At 40.4% G+C, this 21067-nt stretch overlaps 1 protein-coding gene across 7 annotated transcripts in view; it reads right to left on the minus strand.

Annotated features, from left to right (window-relative positions):
- LOC106061348 (RNA-binding protein Musashi homolog 2-like) overlaps positions 1-21067 on the minus strand; it is a 291717-nt gene that overhangs the window by 241148 nt on the left and 29502 nt on the right. The gene's annotated exons all lie outside the window — the stretch shown is intronic.

Here is a 21067-nt window from a genome sequence, read left to right on the forward strand (position 1 = left end):
TCTATATGTCATACTATGTGATGATAAAGTGCTACGGCGTATAGAATTGAAGCAGGCTTATGTTAAAGCACATCAACTGAACGGCTCACACCGAGAAGAAGAAAACATCTTTGTGTTGGGGAGAAATGCTTGACTCTGCGTTAACCTCACCCAGGCGTTCTCAAGTTTTGTGGTGGTTTTTTTTTTCTTTCTTTCTAAACAGATGCGAAAGGTCAGGCAGGATGCGCTTTACCTTTGACCTTTTAAATCGTATTATTTAACGGACTCCATTCATGATCGGGGCAGTCCGCTGCGTATGCGGAAGACAAAAGAGTCGAATACACATGAAGCAAATGCAATCCAGATGGGCAGAACCCGCAAGGCCAAATCGACCTTAACTGAATGCAGTTCTTTTCCTAAAGCGCGTTTAGTGCTCACTCCCGCTCGTCTTAACATTTACTAGCTGAGAAATTCTATATGCAAATGTGGCAGTACTTTTATGCACTAGCTTTTTTATGCAAAAGGAGTAGCACTTTTATACAAGTATGAGAGATGAGGCAACTTTAAAATTAAAGTGGTTCAAAATTAGAACCAGGGATTTATAAATTTCTTTTTTTTTTTTTTTGTGTGGGATGTACATTAGAAGACCACGGGTCAAGACAAGAACTCTAGTCATAGCGAACTTAATTATGTGGGGGAAAAAAAGTTTCAATGAGCGCATGTTTATTTAGAATTTGTCCTGATTTATAAATCTTTTTTTTTTGTTTGCTTGAAGTCAGAAAAAAAAAGAATTTAATCAATAAAAAAGGACATAAAACGATTTGAATAATTATAAGTTTAAGATAGTAAGGACTTTTTTGTTTAAATGAATGTATCTGCCTGCATTTAGCACTGCAATTAAATTCTTATTGAAACCCGATAAGAACGCGTGCCTTACATTCAGAGAATAAGTACGAATTATTATATACAAGCATATACATTATATAAACATATATACTTATACAGAGAGAGAGAGAGAGAAAAGAGAAAGAGAGAAGAGAGAGAGAGAGAGAGAGAGAGAATAAGAATAAATGTTCAATGTGTGTCTGAGATTGTACAAGAAATAAACGTACGCTCACCATTTATTACTAAGGAAACACATTTAAACAAAAACAAAAGCACCGTCCCCATGCACGCTCATTTAGAACACAGAATCATTAAATCACATTGAATCAAACTTGGTTAAAATTCTACCCTCAATCATCCAAAGTTGCACCGAGTTATTCAGAATGCACCGTACACAACAAAAATTATAGACCGTCAAAGTCATCAGACTGCGATGTAGCACTGGCATGAGATGACCAGCTGTAACACAGGCGTAAGGAGGGAGGATCACTCAATGGATCAACTTAGGTTCATTGGGAGGATTGTATGGGATCCTTGTGCCCCTCCCTTCCATCTCACTTTGTTCCCTCACAGACCCTGGAGCTTGTTGTTTTTTTTTTGAAACTCAAATTGTCTGGCACTCTCTTTGTTTACTTATGTTCTTCTCTTCTCTCTCTTTCTCTCCCTCGCTGTTTTTTTTTTCCCTCTCTACTTTTTTTCTCTTTCTACTTGTATCTGTTTTCTCTCTATATATCTCTCGTTATTTCTCTTTCTTTTTTTTCTTTCTCTCTCTCTCGCTCTTGTGTGGTGACTATTTCTTTATTAGCTACACAAAAATTTGAGAGAGATTATTACCTTCTAGTCCAAAGAAGATAGCCGAGGATTATGGAGATAGGATTCGAACCCGGGCCCTTCGATAAGACAGTCCAGAGCGCATACCACACGACCATCCCCATTCCCCATAAAAATATACACTTTGGTGACACTTATCAGTTAGTTGAGGCCTCCAGGTAAAAATACAAATGTTGTACCAAGTTCCAGAGGATCAACACTTGCAGAACATCGAGCCTGGTTTAGAAAGACGTTCTTTTACTTAGGGATGGAGGAAATGATCAGACATTCAGTAGTCTAACTGCTGGCATAGGAGATTAGGGGACATAACTGCAGTTCATAGAGATCGAAGGGAGATCAGCCGTGTATTTTTGTTATTTACTTATTACGTTTTTTATTTCCAATTTAAAAAAAAACAACACCGCAACACTTATTGGCATCACGGTGGCAGGATATCGGCTTATACTGCGAAGTTCAACTGCTTTAATATCTATTATATGAATGAAATTCAGAAATGCTTTCTTACAAACTAACAGCTACTTAGGAGGATATAATACATGGGTGTTCAAATCTTTTCAACCCGAGGTCCAGCGAAACTTCTATCTTACCGGTAGCATCAAAAATGTCCCTTAGATTTCGTGGCTTCACACACACACTTTAATTAGAAGTTTAAAAGGACCGGAAAGCATCTCGTCACAGACCGGATGTGGCCCGCGAATTGTAATTTGGGCATCCCTCAATTTATAGCATAAAGTACATTCGTATGCGAGGGCGCGGGGTAGAACCGCACGCTTATGATGCCCTTACCTGTAAAACCATACTTCCCCCTATCTCTAACCCAGGATCTGTCTCCGCGGAAGAGACCAACCATCTCTTGGTTTTGCCGCCTATTTTCTCAGTGTCACTCAACACACATTGACCGTATTTTTTTTTTACTAAACCGGACCATTTCCGAAAGCTCCTAGTGGGTCGATACTGTTCCCGTATCGATTAGTCCTATTATCTTTCATTGTATCTATACTTAGCATGTGCCTCAGAGTACACTCATTACAGCCCGCCGCTTCATTTAGGGCAATTGTTTTAAAGCGCCCTAGGAACTCACTCACTCCTCCCCCTCCTCTTAATTACCATTTTTCTCTCATGTCCGTTAAAAAAAAGCTGGACATCACAGCAAACGAACAGGGACATTATTCTCTCTCCCCCCCCCCCAACCACACTTTTTTTTGTTTCTAGTACTTCTCTCTATTCTTCTATCATTTTGTTGCTTCGCCACTCACCCCCCCCCCACCCCCTCTTCCATCTTTTTTTGTCTCCCCTTCCCCTTAAATTGGGTCAAGTTGCCGAGAATAGCCAGAGACTAAGCACCCATTCGCTTAATACCGCCATACCACAGGAGTGAAGTCCCTTGGTGATACAGCGGGGCGGGGACATAATCGATCTGTTGAAATCGTCTGATGGCGAAACAGCAGTCAAAATTTGCAACATTTTTTTTAAATGCAGAACGGAGTAGCGGGGGGTATGGCGCCAAATTATAGACACAAAAAAACAATGAAATGGAAGAGCTGCCTCGAGTGAACCTCGACAGTAAATAACTTTAACTCATTTAGAACAGCTCAAATATGTGTCACAACAGGAAGACGACAGCTGAAGCTTTTAAACGTCTAAAACATTATGTCGGTAGGTGAGGTGGCTGAGTGGTCAAGCGCTTGGGTTCAGAACTAAAAGGGTCAGGTATCCAGCTTATCTTGTTCCAAACTACGATTAGGTATCAAGCTTATCTTGTTCCAAACTACGATTAGCTATCAAGCTTATCTTGTTCCAAACTACGATTAGCTATCAAGCTTATCTTGTTCCAAACTACTATGAGGTATCAAGCTTATCTTGTTCCAAACTACTATGAGGTATCAAGCTTATCTTGTTCCAAACTACTATGAGGTATCAAGCTTATCTTGTTCTAAACTACAACACACTACTATTAGGTATCAAGCTTATCTTGTTCCAAACTACTATGAGGTATCAAGCTTATCTTGTTCCAAACTACTATGAGGTATCAAGCTTATCTTGTTCCAAACTACTGTGAGGTATCAAGCTTATCTTGTTCTAAACTACTATGAGGTATCAAGCTTATCTTGTTCCAAACTACTATGAGGTATCAAGCTTATCTTGTTCCAAAATACTATTAGGTATCAAGCTTATCTTGTTCCAAACTACTATGAGGTTTCAAGCTTATCTTGTTCCAAACTACTATGAGGTATCAAGCTTATCTTGTTCTAAACTACTATGAGGTATCAAGATTATCTTGTTCCAAACTACTATGAGGTATCAAGCTTATCTTGTTCCAAACTACAACACACTACTATGAGGTATCAAGCTTATCTTGTTCCAAACTACTATGAGGTATCAAGCTTATCTTGTTCTAAACTACTATGAGGTATCAAGCTTATCTTGTTCCAAACTACTATGAGGTATCAAGCTTATCTTGTTCTAAACTACTATGAGGTATCAAGCTTATCTTGTTCTAAACTACTATGAGGTATCAAGCTTATCTTGTTCCAAACTACTGTGAGGTATCAAGCTTATCTTGTTCTAAACTACAACACACTACTATGAGGTATCAAGCTTATCTTGTTCCAAACTACTATGAGGTATCAAGCTTATCTTCTTCTAAACTACTATGAGGTATCAAGCTTATCTTGTTCCAAACTACTATGAGGTATCAAGCTTATCTTGTTCCAAACTACTATGAGGTATCAAGCTTATCTTGTTCCAAACTACTGTGAGGTATCAAGCTTATCTTGTTCTAAACTACTATGAGGTATCAAGCTTATCTTGTTCCAAACTACTATGAGGTATCAAGCTTATCTTGTTCCAAAATACTATTAGGTATCAAGCTTATCTTGTTCCAAACTACTATGAGGTATCAAGCTTATCTTGTTCCAAACTACTATGAGGTATCAAGCTTATCTTGTTCTAAACTACTATGAGGTATCAAGCTTATCTTGTTCCAAACTACTATGAGGTATCAAGCTTATCTTGTTCTAAACTACAACACACTACTATGAGGTATCAAGCTTATCTTGTTCCAAACTACTATGAGGTATCAAGCTTATCTTGTTCTAAACTACTATTAGGTATCAAGCTTATCTTGTTCCAAACTACTATGAGGTATCAAGCTTATCTTGTTCCAAACTACTATGAGGTATCAAGCTTATCTTGTTCTAAACTACTATGAGGTATCAAGCTTATCTTGTTCCAAACTACTATGAGGTATCAAGCTTATCTTGTTCCAAACTACAACACACTACTATGAGGTATCAAGCTTATCTTGTTCCAAACTACTATGAGGTATCAAGCTTATCTTGTTCTAAACTACTATGAGGTATCAAGCTTATCTTGTTCCAAACTACTATGAGGTATCAAGCTTATCTTGTTCTAAACTACTATGAGGTATCAAGCTTATCTTGTTCTAAACTACTATGAGGTATCAAGCTTATCTTGTTCCAAACTACTGTGAGGTATCAAGCTTATCTTGTTCTAAACTACAACACACTACTATGAGGTATCAAGCTTATCTTGTTCCAAACTACTATGAGGTATCAAGCTTATCTTGTTCTAAACTACTATGAGGTATCAAGCTTATCTTGTTCCAAACTACTATGAGGTATCAAGCTTATCTTGTTCCAAACTACTATGAGGTATCAAGCTTATCTTGTTCCAAACTACTGTGAGGTATCAAGCTTATCTTGTTCTAAACTACTATGAGGTATCAAGCTTATCTTGTTCCAAACTACTATGAGGTATCAAGCTTATCTTGTTCCAAAATACTATTAGGTATCAATCTTATCTTGTTCCAAACTACTATGAGGTATCAAGCTTATCTTGTTCCAAACTACTATGAGGTATCAAGCTTATCTTGTTCTAAACTACTATGAGGTATCAAGCTTATCTTGTTCCAAACTACTATGAGGTATCAAGCTTATCTTGTTCTAAACTACAACACACTACTATGAGGTATCAAGCTTATCTTGTTCCAAACTACTATGAGGTATCAACCTTATCTTGTTCTAAACTACTATGAGGTATCAAGCTTATCTTGTTCCAAACTACTATGAGGTATCAAGCTTATCTTGTTCCAAACTACTATGAGGTATCAAGCTTATCTTGTTCCAAACTACTATGAGGTATCAAGCTTATCTTGTTCCAAACTACTATGAGGTATCAAGCTTATCTTGTTCTAAACTACAACACACTACTATGAGGTATCAAGCTTATCTTGTTCCAAACTACTATGAGGTATCAAGCTTATCTTGTTCCAAACTACTATGAGGTATCAAGCTTATCTTGTTCCAAACTACTATGAGGTATCAAGCTTATCTTGTTCTAAACTACAACACACTACTATGAGGTATCAAGCTTATCTTGTTCCAAACTACTATGAGGTATCAAGCTTATCTTGTTCCAAACTACTATGAGGTATCAAGCTTATCTTGTTCCAAACTACTATGAGGTATCAAGCTTATCTTGTTCCAAACTACTATGAGGTATCAAGCTTATCTTGTTCTAAACTACTATGAGGTATCAAGCTTATCTTGTTCCAAACTACTATGAGGTATCAAGCTTATCTTGTTCCAAACTACTATGAGGTATCAAGCTTATCTTGTTCCAAACTACTATGAGGTATCAAGCTTATCTTGTTCTAAACTACAACACACTACTATGAGGTATCAAGCTTATCTTGTTCCAAACTACTATGAGGTATCAAGCTTATCTTGTTCCAAACTACTATGAGGTATCAAGCTTATCTTGTTCCAAACTACTATGAGGTATCAAGCTTATCTTGTTCTAAACTACAACACACTACTATGAGGTATCAAGCTTATCTTGTTCCAAACTACTATGAGGTATCAAGCTTATCTTGTTCCAAACTACTATGAGGTATCAAGCTTATCTTGTTCCAAACTACTATGAGGTATCAAGCTTATCTTGTTCTAAACTACTATGAGGTATCAAGCTTATCTTGTTCCAAACTACTATGAGGTATCAAGCTTATCTTGTTCCAAAATACTATGAGGTATCAAGCTTATCTTGTTCCAAACTACTATGAGGTATCAAGCTTATCTTGTTCCAAACTACTATGAGGTATCAAGCTTATCTTGTTCTAAACTACAACACACTACTATGAGGTATCAAGCTTATCTTGTTCCAAACTACTATGAGGTATCAAGCTTATCTTGTTCCAAACTACTATGAGGTATCAAGCTTATCTTGTTCCAAACTACTATGAGGTTTCAAGCTTATCTTGTTCTAAACTACTATGAGGTATCAAGCTTATCTTGTTCCAAACTACTATGAGGTATCAAGCTTATCTTGTTCCAAAATACTATGAGGTATCAAGCTTATCTTGTTCCAAAATACTATGAGGTATCAAGATTATCTTGTTCCAAACTACTATGAGGTATCAAGCTTATCTTGTTCCAAACTACTATGAGGTATCAAGCTTATCTTGTTCCAAACTACTATGAGGTATCAAGCTTATCTTGTTCCAAACTACTATGAGGTTTCAAGCTTATCTTGTTCTAAACTACTATGAGGTATCAAGCTTATCTTGTTCCAAACTACTATGAGGTATCAAGCTTATCTTGTTCCAAAATACTATGAGGTATCAAGCTTATCTTGTTCCAAAATACTATGAGGTATCAAGATTATCTTGTTCCAAACTACTATGAGGTATCAAGCTTATCTTGTTCCAAACTACTATGAGGTATCAAGCTTATCTTGTTCCAAAATACTATGAGGTATCAAGCTTATCTTGTTCCAACCTTAAATCTTGACATCTCCAAATAGTTCAACTCCCAGTATTGGACGTGTTAGTGTGTTGAACCACGTGTATCCGTCAATCATCTAGTTCAACCTGGTTGTTATTAAGTTACCTTACACACACACACACGCTGGTACAAAAAAACTAGACCTACCTGAACAAGCAGGTGCGACGCATTAATTAAACATTTTTTAAAAATCATTTTAAAGGGTGTTCCATTAAAGCGAATATAAGCAATAATACTAATAATAAAGTTGAATCTATGTGATCCAGTTCCGGTAATTTTTTTTTAAAAGTTTAACCATCTTTCAAGCAAAGCGAGTTGAAGTGGGATATATAAATAGATCCAATGTGTTTGTGTCAGCTGTAGGTCAATAGACTAGATAGGTGGTCAGCTAGTGGACAAGAGATGTAGAGAACATTGGAACCAAACTACAGGTTGAATGTTCAAAAAGATTTTAGTTACTGACTTGTATACAGGAGAGAGGGAAAGATGCAGGGACTGGTAGGAAGCGAAGGATAAGAGAGAGAGAGAGGCAGAGGCTGGAAGGAGAGAAGAGACAGAGAGACAGACAGAGGGAGAAACACGGAGAGAGAGAGAGAGAAACAGAGAGATAGAGATAAAGAGAGAGTTTTGAAAGAGAAAGAAGAGAGATTGACCAAAAAAGAAAGATAATTGATTGATAAGAGAAGAAAAATTGAGAGAATGAAAGAAAGAGAAATACTCCCCAAGAAAAGAGAAAGAGAGAGTAACAAGAAAAGAGAATAAAAAAGATGGTTAGAGAGAGAGAAAGAGAGAGAGGAGGAAAACAAGAAGAGAACTAATGAAAGTGTCAAAGAGAGAGAGAGATAATGAAAAAGTGTATTAATAAAAAAGACATGGCAGAGGAAAAGACAAAAAAACAAACAAACATAATTACAACATTATAAAATTATGATTATCTCTTTCAGATAACCCGGACATTTTGTAATGTCTTCGGATGTGTTTCTTTAGTTTGTATTAAACAGCCTTCTGATTCCAAGCGAATAGACTTAGTATAACCTTCTTCGTATCGAACCGGTCTAGATCAAACGCTCACTACATTTCTATGTAACAATGGCAGTGTCTCACACCTCACGATTCTGGAAAGGAAAGACAAAAATAAGAGATGACTATTTAAATAAGAGAAATATTACATGGCGAGGCCTGCCTTATGTTTCGTGTTTATTTGAGTCTAGTTTGACTGCTGTGCCTTGACACGCTAGTGTGTTATGACTTGACAGCCTGTCATTAGAACTCAGTGAATCGTCATATTATTCAAGCCAGTGTGTTGTGATATGTCTGTGTCTTAAACTCTTCCCCTTGGAAAGTGTTGGTAAGAAACAATAAAACGAAAGAAAGTCATGAGGGACCTTGTAAAAAATGTTTAGATTCTTATCAGTAAGACCGATAAATGTATGGATAAATATCTGGAAAACAAAGAAAGAAATTATGGATATATAGGTGGGCGAGTGAATTAAAGACATGTCAGGAAAGATACATCAAAAAATAAAGCGATTCAAATCTATTTAGAGGCGCAGAGGCAGAGTGGTAAAGCGCTTGGCTTCCCAAACGGAGGGTCCCGGGTTCGAATTCTGGTGAAGACTGGAATTGTTAATACCGGGGTCCTTGAGCGCCTCTTAGTCCACACAGCTCTGACATTAGTTGGGGGAAGGGAAAGGCGGGCTGTCGTTGGGCTGGCCACATAACACTCTGGTCAACCATGGGCCAGAGTAACCAATCACATCGCCCTAAAGATCACAAGGTCTGAAAAGAAAACTTCACTTTTTACTTTCATCAATATTATATACTATGTTTCCCCTAATGGACAGATCCGGTGCTTCGATCCCTGCGTTTGTCTCACAGCCCAAAGACATTTCAACTACCTGAAGATTTAAACTCACTCTGCCCAGCTCAGATATATCCCCCCCTCCCTTTTGTTCAAGAAATGTCATCGATGATGTCTAGGTTGTATTCTATTTGTAAATATATAAGTCCAGCCTGTCATCGATGATGTCTAGGTTGTATTCTATTTGTAAATATATAAGTCCAGCCTGTCATCGATGATGTCTAGGTTGTATTCTATTTGTAAATATATAAGTCCAGCCTGTCATCGATGATGTCTAGGTTGTATTCTATTTGTAAATATATAAGTCCAGCCTGTCATCGATGATGTCTAGGTTGTATTCTATTTGTAAATATATAAGTCCAGCTTGTTTCTTCGCGTACGTATTCATTCTTCTTCTAAAAGCTCCAATCTTATCAGACATGCTATACAAATAAATGTCTCAAGAGTTGTTTTTTTTTTAACCTTTCAGAAATGAAACTGACTAGAAAAAGAAATGTCTCACTAAAGCCACACTATCATATTATCAGATTTATGAAAATCTTTTACGAAAAAAAAACAACATAATAAATCTAACTCCCCCCCTCCCCCCGTTAACAAAACGCGGAAGTAGACAAGATTTCCTCATTTGTATATTAAATGTTGGTATGAATATGAAAGCGATAATGCTCCACATCTTGGGAGACATGCGAGTGGAGGAACATGTTCCTGGCTATAGACAGGCGAGTGGAGAAACATGTTCCTGAATATAACATGGATATATACATGGTTTCATATCATTGTACATGTGTGGATTACATGAGTAGATACATCTCAGTATTATAGCACTGCACCTACAGAAAGTTGAACTGGATACATGCATGAAATTGTTCAAGAAATGGGAGGGGGGGTATGTTATGTGCTTAATGAGAAAGAGGGGGAGGGGGGAGTGACACGGGCATGCCGGGCAACATGTGCAGGAGGGGGGAGGGGAGGGAGCAGTTCCGCTGGGGTGATCAATGATGATTTATTGGCTCTTTGGTGGACTGATTAACTAGTTTTTGATCTGGTGGCGTATATTTGGCAAGGGGAGGGGAGCGGGTGTACTAAAGTGAAAGGTGGGGGGGGGGAGAGGTCCAAGAGACGACTGGCCCAATTAATGATTAATGTGTGTGGGAGAGAGAGAGAGCGATGTTATCAGTGAACGTGAGAGTTAGGGTTGTCAATGTCTTTAAGAGAGAGAGAGAGAGAGAGAAAGAGAGAGAAAGAGAGAGAAAAAAAGAGAGATTATTCAAGAGAATGTGAGGTCAAAAGTATCAGAGAAAGAGCATGTGGAAAACAAAAAGCAGCAGCCTATAAGAAAGAAAGAAAAAGAAATGTATTGGATTGTAAACTTATTTATTGTTCAACATATTTAACAATTTAAAAAAATGTTTTTTTTTCATTTCTCATATCTCTGCTGCTCCACGTTCTGTCTATCCAACATGTCTGTCTGTCTATCTAACATGTCTGTCTGTCTATCCGTCAGTCTGAGCTCCATAGTTTTTTGTTTGTCCCTTTCAAAACATAAATACCTTCCAACGGATTCTGTTCATCTTGATCCCCCCCCCCCCCCAGGTATGTCAGCCGATCTTGAACCTAAGCCCCAGTTATCATTGATGAAAATCATTTTCCCCTTGCACACGCATCGCTTACACGTGTCAGCGTCACTTCCTGTTCTCGTGATTTTAAAACGAGACCTCAGCGAGAACTTTTTAAATTCTTTCCCCAGACATTGAACTAATTTTCTCTAAATTCTAGAAACGCAATGAATGTGAATGTTTATGAAATACCAGATCCAGCACCAAAAGACCAAAAGTTTGAGGAGAATTTTGAGGAGAACAATGTGACAGCTCCAATCAAGGCATTTTTCTGGGATTTACTGTTTGGTACCTTAACCTATACCTATCTCATAGTCTGTTCAACCGTTGGGGCACTAAAGAGGATCTGTTGACCGTTTTTCTTCATTCCACTCTTTTTTTTTTTTTGTCTTGGATAGAATTTCTTTCAATGTTTGGCAACTCGGCATAAATCTCAATCAATCCAACAGTAAGTCATTCAACAATACTAAGAAGAAAATAAGAGGCGAGGCAAAGAATACTAAGAAAAAAACTAAGAGAGGCGGGGCAAAGAATACTAAGAAGAAAAAAAGAGGCGGGGCAATGAATACGAAAAAAAGACAAGACCGATGTATAGGCGTGTCTAAAACTGAGAACCCTAATGACTTCAAAAGAACAATAAAAAAAAAACAACAGATGCCTCTAGGGAGATGGTAATATTGGGGATGCTGTATAGCGGTACACACCTACTGCATAACAAATGAAGTGATACAAACAATCTTATTATATATGTACACTGTATGCTAGTACAAAGATGCCTACATCTCCTTATAAAAAGACTCTGGAAATATTCCATTCTACGATAAGGACCTCGTAGTCAGCCTTGTTTGAATAACCTGACCATGAAAAAAAAAAAGACACATTCCATTCTGTGTTGACTAAAAGAGATGGTCAAGCTTTATTTTTTTTAAAACTATATCCACCATTCTGTCCCAAAGGCCCTCATATATAACTGGACTATGTCCACGTTGAGCCTCGATAGTCCGACACTTTATGATCCGACACACTCAGTAATCCGATAGACAACAATGTACGTTTCAAGTGCTTTGTACGTTTGTGTTACGTCTTGAAAGAAGAAGGCGAACAAAGTCGTCAAACATTAGAGCATAAAGCTTTAGCGCTTCCGGGAAAATTGATGACCTTGACTAAATCATTTGAAGAACAACTAACCTTCAGAGATGCTGGAGATTGATAGGAAACACCCTTCGCAAGCCTGCATCCAACATAACAAGGTAATTGAAGGTAATCCCTAGCCTGGAAAACCCAAGGAAAGAAGAAGAGGGGACGACCCAGGAATACATGTCGCCGTGATTTGTAAGCAGATGCCAAGCAGATGGGCAAGACGTGGGGGCAATTGGAGAGATTCGCCCAGAAGGGACCACAGGTAGAGATGCGATATAATGATAACCTTCGGAAGTAACCTAGCTTCGCAAATCAATGTGAATGGTCATCTCTTTTATGTTGTTAACCCCTTTACCCACAGTGTCCAACGATGAGTCATTGCCCAGAGAAATAGACACCCGTCTCGCAAAGGCCAATAGTGCTTTTGGTCGCCTCAAACTAAGAGTATGGCAGAATCGGTCTCTTCTCCTAGCTTCAAAAATCAATGTTTATAAGCAGTGGTTCTCACTACTTTTGTATGACTCTGAGACCTGGGTGCACTATCGAAGGCATTTAGGCTCCTCGAACGCTTCCATCAAAGGTGCATTCACTCTATAATGGGCACGCGCTGGCAAGACTACATTACAAATATACATGTTCTACTGGCGGCCGGTGTGGACAGCATAGAAGCAATAATTACCATTTGACAGCTGCGCTTGGTCGGACACTTATCCCGCATGGGAGACGACTGCATGCCAAAGGTGATCTTCCTTTACGAGCTTCAAGTAGGACGACGTAATAGAGGTGCCCTCCGACAGCGTTATAAAGTTCAACTCAGGCGCCATTTCGCCCTATTAGGTATAGAGGAAAGTAGCTGGCAGCGGATTGCCTCTAAATGAGACTGTAGGAGAACTCTCTCAGGGCTGCGGGACACAGGTTTGAGACTTAAAGGAAAGCCATTATTGAAGACAAGAAAAGAAATCGAAAAAAAAAAACAACTTAAATAGACCGACGGCTAGCATCGGCTCTGTCTGCACCAGACGCGGAAAAATATGCGGGTCGCAATTGGGTTTGAGTACTCATGTGAAACACTGAAATCATCCTTAGTCTTTGGAATGGAAGACATTGCCATTATTTTTAACTTTTGGTCATCCGAGGTTTTCGATAATCTGACTCCACCCGGGTTCCCTATCCGTCGGACGCTCAAAGGTCAACTGTACATATATATATATTATACAATTATGTTCGAGCCGGAACTCTTTAGTTTCCCAAAATGTTTGGAAAAAAGAAGACATGATGAAAACTAAATTTAGATCCAGAATCCTTTCTGGTCAATACCCCCCCCCCTTATTTTTTATCAGGTAATCGAGTTAATGATAGAGAGAATTGTTGAATGATTGTGTACGAGACAAAACGAACAGAACAGAAAGACGACATACGACAGGGCAAATAATGTCCAACCCTTCACAAGCTCTCTAAGTGTGTCTCTCTGACACACACACACACACACTACACTAATTAATAGTTCCTCCACCACGGTATACGCCCATGTTAACTTTCCATGTGGTTTAAAACCGAAACCCACACACCATAAGACATACTTATAGGCCACGATAGAGCAGAGAGTAATGGGACAGATCGATTAGAGGGCTTCCCATACGTCATACGTAAATATGTGTGTGCTGCAATGTGTGTGTGTGTGGGTGTAAGTGTGTAATGTGCTGTTTTTTTTTCTTTTGCTCCAGGGCCTTTTGTATTTCTTATCGTGTCAGCCCCCAGCCCCCTGTTCCTTCTTGTGTTAATGCAACCAGTAGGTTTAATTAGATTCATTTGTGTGTGTGTGGGTTTCTTACCATATGTATGTGTGTGTGTGAAAGACAGTGGGACAATGAGAGGGGGGAGAGTTGTGAGAACTGAAGTCGTCTGCTTGAAAGGAAGGAGGGACAAGAGACCACAAAAGCGTTGGTCAAGATGGACCAAGAAGTCAGAACTAGAAGAGGAGGAGGAGAGAAATCAATTTCTACAAGAACAAGAAAATGTGAAGAGAAGAAAAAAACAAACTGGAACTGTTAGCTTCATAAGAACGTTAAGGCTACTACAAACACTGGCCATTGATTGATTGCTGGACCACTAAAGGGGAGGGGGGGTAATGGTTGCCTGTGTCTGGGAAGAACGTGTGGATCTGTCACGTGTGTTAGAGGACGTTTCCATGTCTGGATGTCTGTCATCTTCCATCACAATCCCTGTCATGGTTTGGCGCCCAAACGCGTGTTGAACAGGGAAGCCTAGGGCGCCCTTACTAGTGGCATCTACATTATTATGTGTCGCTCCCTTCCTTTAAATGCCATGTGCTTTTGGCGCCCTCACAATGGCACCCACATTTGTGCTGCGTTCATTCTACAAATGTCAGGGAAATAAGCCCCCCCCCCTCCCGTGACAACAGCATTATGTGCTGCTCCCACCCTCCCAATGTCATGTGACATATGGCGCCAACACTGACATTCAATGTGTGGCTTAAGGTCATGGCCCCCCTGACAATGTTAAGCACCCCAGATCTGTCTGTGATGTCATCTTGACTTGACCTATTCGTTTTGACTCGCACTGGAGCATAGGGCGGAAACAGTACTGCTCCAGCGGACTCTGTTCTGGTGAATTCCCCTCCGCTGGGTCCATGTCCTTCCTGCCATCTTTAGCTCTTGGTCTACTGATTTCCTCCATGCTTGCTTTAGTCTTCCAGCCTTTCTCTTTCCCCCTTGGGCTCTAGTCCAGAGCAGGCATGGCAATGTGGTCTGCTGATCTCCTCCATGCTTGCTTTAGTCTTCCAGCCTTTCTCTTTCCCCCTTGGGCTCTAGTCCAGAGCAGGCATGGCAATGTGGTCTGCTGATCTCCTCCATGCTTGCTTTAGTCTTCCAGCCTTTCTCTTTCCTCCTTGGGCTCTAGTCCAGAGCAGGCATGGCAATGTGGTCTGCTGATCTCCTCCATGCTTGCTTTAGTCTTCCAGCCTTTCTCTTTCCTCCTTGGGCTCTAGTCCAGAGCAGGCACGGCAATGTGGTCTGCTGATCTCCTCCATGCTTGCTTTAGTCTTCCAGCCTTTCTCTTTCCTCCTTGGGCTCTAGTCCAGAGCAGGCATGGCAATGTGGTCTGCTGATCTCCTCCATGCTTGCTTTAGTCTTCCAGCCTTTCTCTTTCCTCCTTGGGCTCTAGTCCAGAGCAGGCACGGCAATGTGGTCTGCTGATCTCCTCCATGCTTGCTTTAGTCTTCCAGCCTTTCTCTTTCCTCCTTGGGCTCTAGTCCAGAGCAGGCACGGCAATGTGGTCTGCTGATCTCCTCCATGCTTGCTTTAGTCTTCCAGCCTTTCTCTTCCCCCTTGGGCTCTAGTCCAGAGCAGGCACGGCAATGTGGTCTGCTGATCTCCTCCATGCTTGCTTTAGTCTTCCAGCCTTTCTCTTTCCCCTTGGGCTCTAGTCCAGAGCAGGCATGGCAATGTGGTCTGCTGATCTCCTCCATGCTTTGCTTTAGTCTTCCAGCCTTTCTCTTTCCCCCTTGGGCTCTAGTCCAGAGCAGGCATGGCAATGTGGTCTGCTGATCTCCTCCATGCTTTGCTTTAGTCTTCCAGCCTTTCTCTTTCCCCCTTGGGCTCTAGTCCAGAGCAGGCATGGCAATGTCGTCTGCAGATCTACGCACTGTACGCCATGTCCAGCCTCATTAGCGTCTTTTGATTTCTTGGGTTCATTATCACTGAACCATTAATTCCACGTAGAGACGAAGACAGCAGACGTGAGCGATGTTACTGACAGTGATGTTTCACGTGTTAAAAGAATCATCATTAGTGCCTTTAACGCCCCATGATATTCCTTAAAATACAAGCGGAGACAAAACGCTGACCGTTAAGATTGTATATTGGCAAGTGAGGATACGTAAGTATGACGTAGTCTACTAAAAATAGATTTTTATTTCATCCTCTTTTTCTTGAGGCCATTGCAAACAGATGTAATCACATTTGTCTCCTTGCATTTACGCACAGATGAGAAAGAGAGAGAGAGAGAGAGAGAGAGAGAGAGAGAGAGAGGTGGATGATAGGGAAAGGGAAAACAGACAAAATGAGTAAAGATGTCTGCCAAGAAAAGTAAAAAGAGTGTGATGTGCAGAGAAAGAGAGAGAGAGAGAGAGAGAGAGAGAGAGAAAGATAGAATGTTATAGTGTGAAGCTGGATCAAATACCCAGTAGCATAGTTAATTCAATAATGTGGCCTCAGAGAGTGATAAATGATAAGGAAGAAAATGATGGAGAGAAAGAGAGAGAGAGAGATCGAAGATAAGACACTGGAGACGAGACTCAGGCAATTTTTGGTTGCAGCCGACAAAAGAGAAATTTCTCGCTCTCTTTCCCTCTCTCAGTTCTCTTGTATTTCCTAGATTTCTCTTCAGTTCTGTGCTCTCAAGGTCTTCCATTCTTTCTTTCTTTCATTTCTCTTCCTTTTTAAACTTTCTTCCTATGACACACACACACTCTGTCTGTTTCTCCGCTTCGTAGCCTAGATATTTTATGCATTTTTTCCTTTCTCTCTCTCTCTCTCTTGTTTCAGTTCACACCAACAGGTTGAGTGTCTGTCCTGTCGAGAAATTTGGGACACAACACAATACCACGTGACAGTCCCTTAGTCACAGGCCCATGTCGTCACATAATAGACAGCGCAGGGTGGGACAGCGAAGGTGGCGAACGCCAGGGCGGGGGCGAGAAAGTGGAAAAAGGGTGGGGGTGGGGGGCTTTCTTTCCAGAACGGAGACTAGGGTGAAGAAAAGTGCGTGTGTGTGTGTGTGTGGGCGTGGTAAGGAGGGAGGGGAGAGAGAGAGAGTGGCTAGAGCTTTGAACTGAAAGTTTTTCTCTGCGTCTTGGTGTCATTGAAGTGCAACCCCCCCCCCCCCAAAAAAAAATATTGCATTGGGGGGGGGATGAATGGGGTGCCACTGCGGCATGTGTAAGTTTCTTTGAGCTGCAAGACCTCCACCCTCTCATGGTTTCCCTCTCTCTCTATGTGTTTGTGTATACGAGGAGGTGAGAACGGAAATGCAGTTCGATCACACTAGTCCCAGAGGACCTTGGGAGTTCACCCGTTGCTTTAGTTCCCCCGGTATGCCAGGGTAATGTGTAGAAAGCCCAATGACAGCAGTTTTGTTTTTGTTGTTGCTTTGTGCTCTGTCACTAAGTACTCGTAAAGGTGAATGTAGTACCCAAGCCCCACCGTTATATCCAAGTTTACAAAATAAAATAAAATATTGATTGTTTAGGTGAAGGTCTCAATTCTAGAATCTTAGACATGGTAGGGCATTGCTACACAGTGTAATAGGACAATCTCTCTCTCTCTCTCTCTTATTGTCTCTCCATGTCCGATCTACCATGCTAATTGTGACACCAAAAAGTAAACTATCATGTGAACCAAACCATTCATGTTAATTTAGAGACAAAGTTCTGTATCAGCCTCTTTTAAAAGCAGCAATCTTGGAGCCCAAAATACTTACAAATGGCCAAAATTTTGACAAAGTGAACAAGTTTGTATATTTGTCGACGTACCTGGTCAACAAATGTCAATGTCAAAAAAAGACAAGATGGCAAGAGTGACAAGCAGCGATTTCCCTAAGAACGCTGGTATGGACAATATAGAGCGACTTTCTTATAGTCCGACAGTTACGCTGGGCAGGGCATGTATTCCCTACGGAGGACTAACGTATGCCAAAGGCAGTTTTTTTTTTTTTCTGTGAGCTAAAAGGTGGTCGACCTATAAGAGGTTCCCTCACGGAAACACGTTATAGACCAGCTTAGGCGCCATTTTGCTTCGACTGACATAGAAGAGAGCACCTGGCTGCAGGCGGCTTCAGAACGAGACAGCTAGAGATCACTTACAAAGGCCGTGGGATATACATTTGAGACAAAAACACAACCCACTAGCAGACATAAACGGCGAAAAGAAAATCTAAATCAACCACCGGCGCACAATGGTACCGGCGGTCGGACAATTGTACCGGCGGACAATGGTACCGGCGGTCGGACAATGGTACCGGCGGACAATGTCTGCTCTGAAGGTGGCACAATAAGTGAAGTCCTTAATTAATCGGAGGACTCTAAGACAAGCTACTCTCTAAGACAAGCTACTCTCTAAGACAAGCTACTCTCTAAGACAAGCTACTCTCTAAGAGACAAGCTACTCTCTAAGACAAGCTACTCTCTAAGACAAGCTACTCTCTAAGAGACAAGCTACTCTCTAAGACAAGCTACTCTCTAAGAGACAAGCTACTCTCTAAGAGACAAGCTACTCTCTAAGACAAGCTACTCTCTAAGACAAGCTACTCTCTAAGACAGGCTACTCTCTAAGAGACAAGCTACTCTCTAAGACAAGCTACTCTCTAAGAGACAAGCTACTCTCTAAGAGACAAGCTACTCTCTAAGACAAGCTACTCTCTAAGACAAGCTACTATCTAAGACAAGCTACTCTCTAAGAGACAAGCTACTCTCTAAGACAAGCTACTCTCTAAGACAAGCTACTCTCTAAGAGACAAGCTACTCTCTAAGACAAGCTACTCTCTAAGAGACAAGCTACTCTCTAAGAGACAAGCTACTCTCTAAGACAAGCTACTCTCTAAGACAAGCTACTCTCTAAGAGACAAGCTACTCTCTAAGACAAGCTACTCTCTAAGAGACAAGCTACTCTCTAAGAGACAAGCTACTCTCTAAGACAAGCTACTCTCTAAGAGACAAGCTACTCTCTAAGACAAGCTACTCTCTAAGAGACAAGCTACTCTCTAAGACAAGCTACTCTCTAAGACAAGCTACTCTCTAAGAGACAAGCTACTCTCTAAGACAAGCTACTCTCTAAGAGACAAGCTACTCTCTAAGACAAGCTACTCTCTAAGAGACAAGCTACTCTCTAAGACAAGCTACTCTCTAAGACTCTAAGACAAGCTACTCTCTAAGACAAGCTACTCTCTAAGACAAGCTACTCTCTAAGAGACAAGCTACTCTCTAAGACAAGCTACTCTCTAAGACAATCCCTATTATTTATGTTTTAGTATTTATATATCATTGCTACTTTACTTGTTCTTGACTTCTGTGCTGGAGTGGCTCTCTATTTAGTGATTTGTTCCAATCTTGTTCCTTTAGTTCAGTGTGAGTATTCATCTGCGAAACAGCTCACGACTCTATCCTGGTCCTGCTCATGACTATTCATCTAAAATAAACATTGGCATTTTCATCCCCAGAAAAAAAAAAGAATCTCAATGTCGTCGAACGAGGCGTGAGGCGTGAGAACAGTAAAGTTACAACTTTTATCTCTTAAAAAAAAGTCGAGTCATCACCCCAGAAACCTGGAACAAAGTCACGTGGGACATGTTGTACCAGAAACCTGGAACAAAGTCACGTGGGACATGTTGTACCAGAAACCTGGAACAAAGTCACGTGGGACATGTTGTACCAGAAACCTGGAACAAAGTCACGTGGGACATGTTGTACCAGAAACCTGAAATAAAGTCACGTGGGACATGTTGTACCAGAAACCTGGAATAAAGTCACGTGGGACATGTTGTACCAGAAACCTGGAATAAAGTCACGTGGGACATGTTGTACCAGAAACCTGGAATAAAGTCACGTGGGACATGTTGTACCAGAAACCTGGAGTAAAGTCACGTGGGACATGTTGTACCAGAAACCTGGAATAAAGTCACGTGGGACATGTTGTACCAGAAACCTGGAGTAAAGTCACGTGGGACATGTTGTACCAGAAACCTGGAGTAAAGTCACGTGGGACATGTTGTACCAGAAACCTGGAGTAAAGTCACGTGGGACATGTTGTACCAGAAACCTGGAGTAAAGTCACGTGGGACATGTTGTACCAGAAACCTGGAGTAAAGTCACGTGGGACATGTTGTACCAGAAACCTGGAATAAAGTCACGTGGGACATGTTGTACCAGAAACCTGGAATAAAGTCACGTGGGACATTGTTGACTGTCTTCGCCGAAATCCACAATATCGGAACTCTTCGTTCATAGGTTAGAGTAGGCTACAGATGGTGCTACCATTGATTGGTATCTCCGAGAGTTTATGTTTCAAACGATGCTGTTTAAAACTTCCATCGTGGGTAATAAATACATGGACACAAAATAAATTAAATAACAAAACTCCATTGTTGGCTTGTCCGTAAATATATTTTCTGTCGTCATTCATTTTGAACTCAACAGAAACCTATAGTTTATGTTTCTTTGTTTTGTTTTCATTTGACAGTAACTTGAAATAAATCTTTAGTTGGAAATCGGAGGACATCAAAAAATGAAACCGTTAGGTACTAGGGTCTGATAGATTTGTGTGTTTATTCCATGTTTGGCTTGAGGTATTTTTGTCTCTCTTGTTCTTGCATCGATTTTCTTTCGCCCTATATTGATCTGTTGTTTTTTTTTCTTTCTATAATAAATAAAATCTACATAAATGTATAAAGCTAGATGAGAGATGTTTCTTGGTCTGTCTATCTATGTCTGTGCACTCTGTCTAAATACACTCTTTGTTTGCATGCCGGTCTTAATGCATTATACGTCTGTCTGTCTTAACGTATTGCACGTCTGTCTGTCTTAACGTCTGTCTTAACGTTTTGCCCGTCTGTCTTAACTTAAACATTTTTGAGACTATTTGTAAGAATTACCTTGAAAGACTGAAATTGGTGCATCAATGTGTACATCGTTTTTGTGTATCTACTTTTTCTTGTATACATGTCTGTCTGTCGGTTGATCTGTCAGTCGGTTGGTCTGTCAGTCGGTTGGTCTGTCAGTCGGTTGGTCTGTCAGTCTATCACCTCTGTTATGTAAATGAATGTACTTTTATAAAAGATTACTTCTTTAAGTGTCGCTAGGACTTTGAAAATGTTCTCTTAAAGCATTGGTCTCTTTCTTTTCACTTCTCTTTCTCTCTTCTCCTCCCTTGCCCTCTCTC

This window comes from Biomphalaria glabrata, chromosome 12, assembly GCF_947242115.1.
Source record: "Biomphalaria glabrata chromosome 12, xgBioGlab47.1, whole genome shotgun sequence".
Lineage (NCBI taxonomy): Eukaryota > Metazoa > Mollusca > Gastropoda > Planorbidae > Biomphalaria > Biomphalaria glabrata.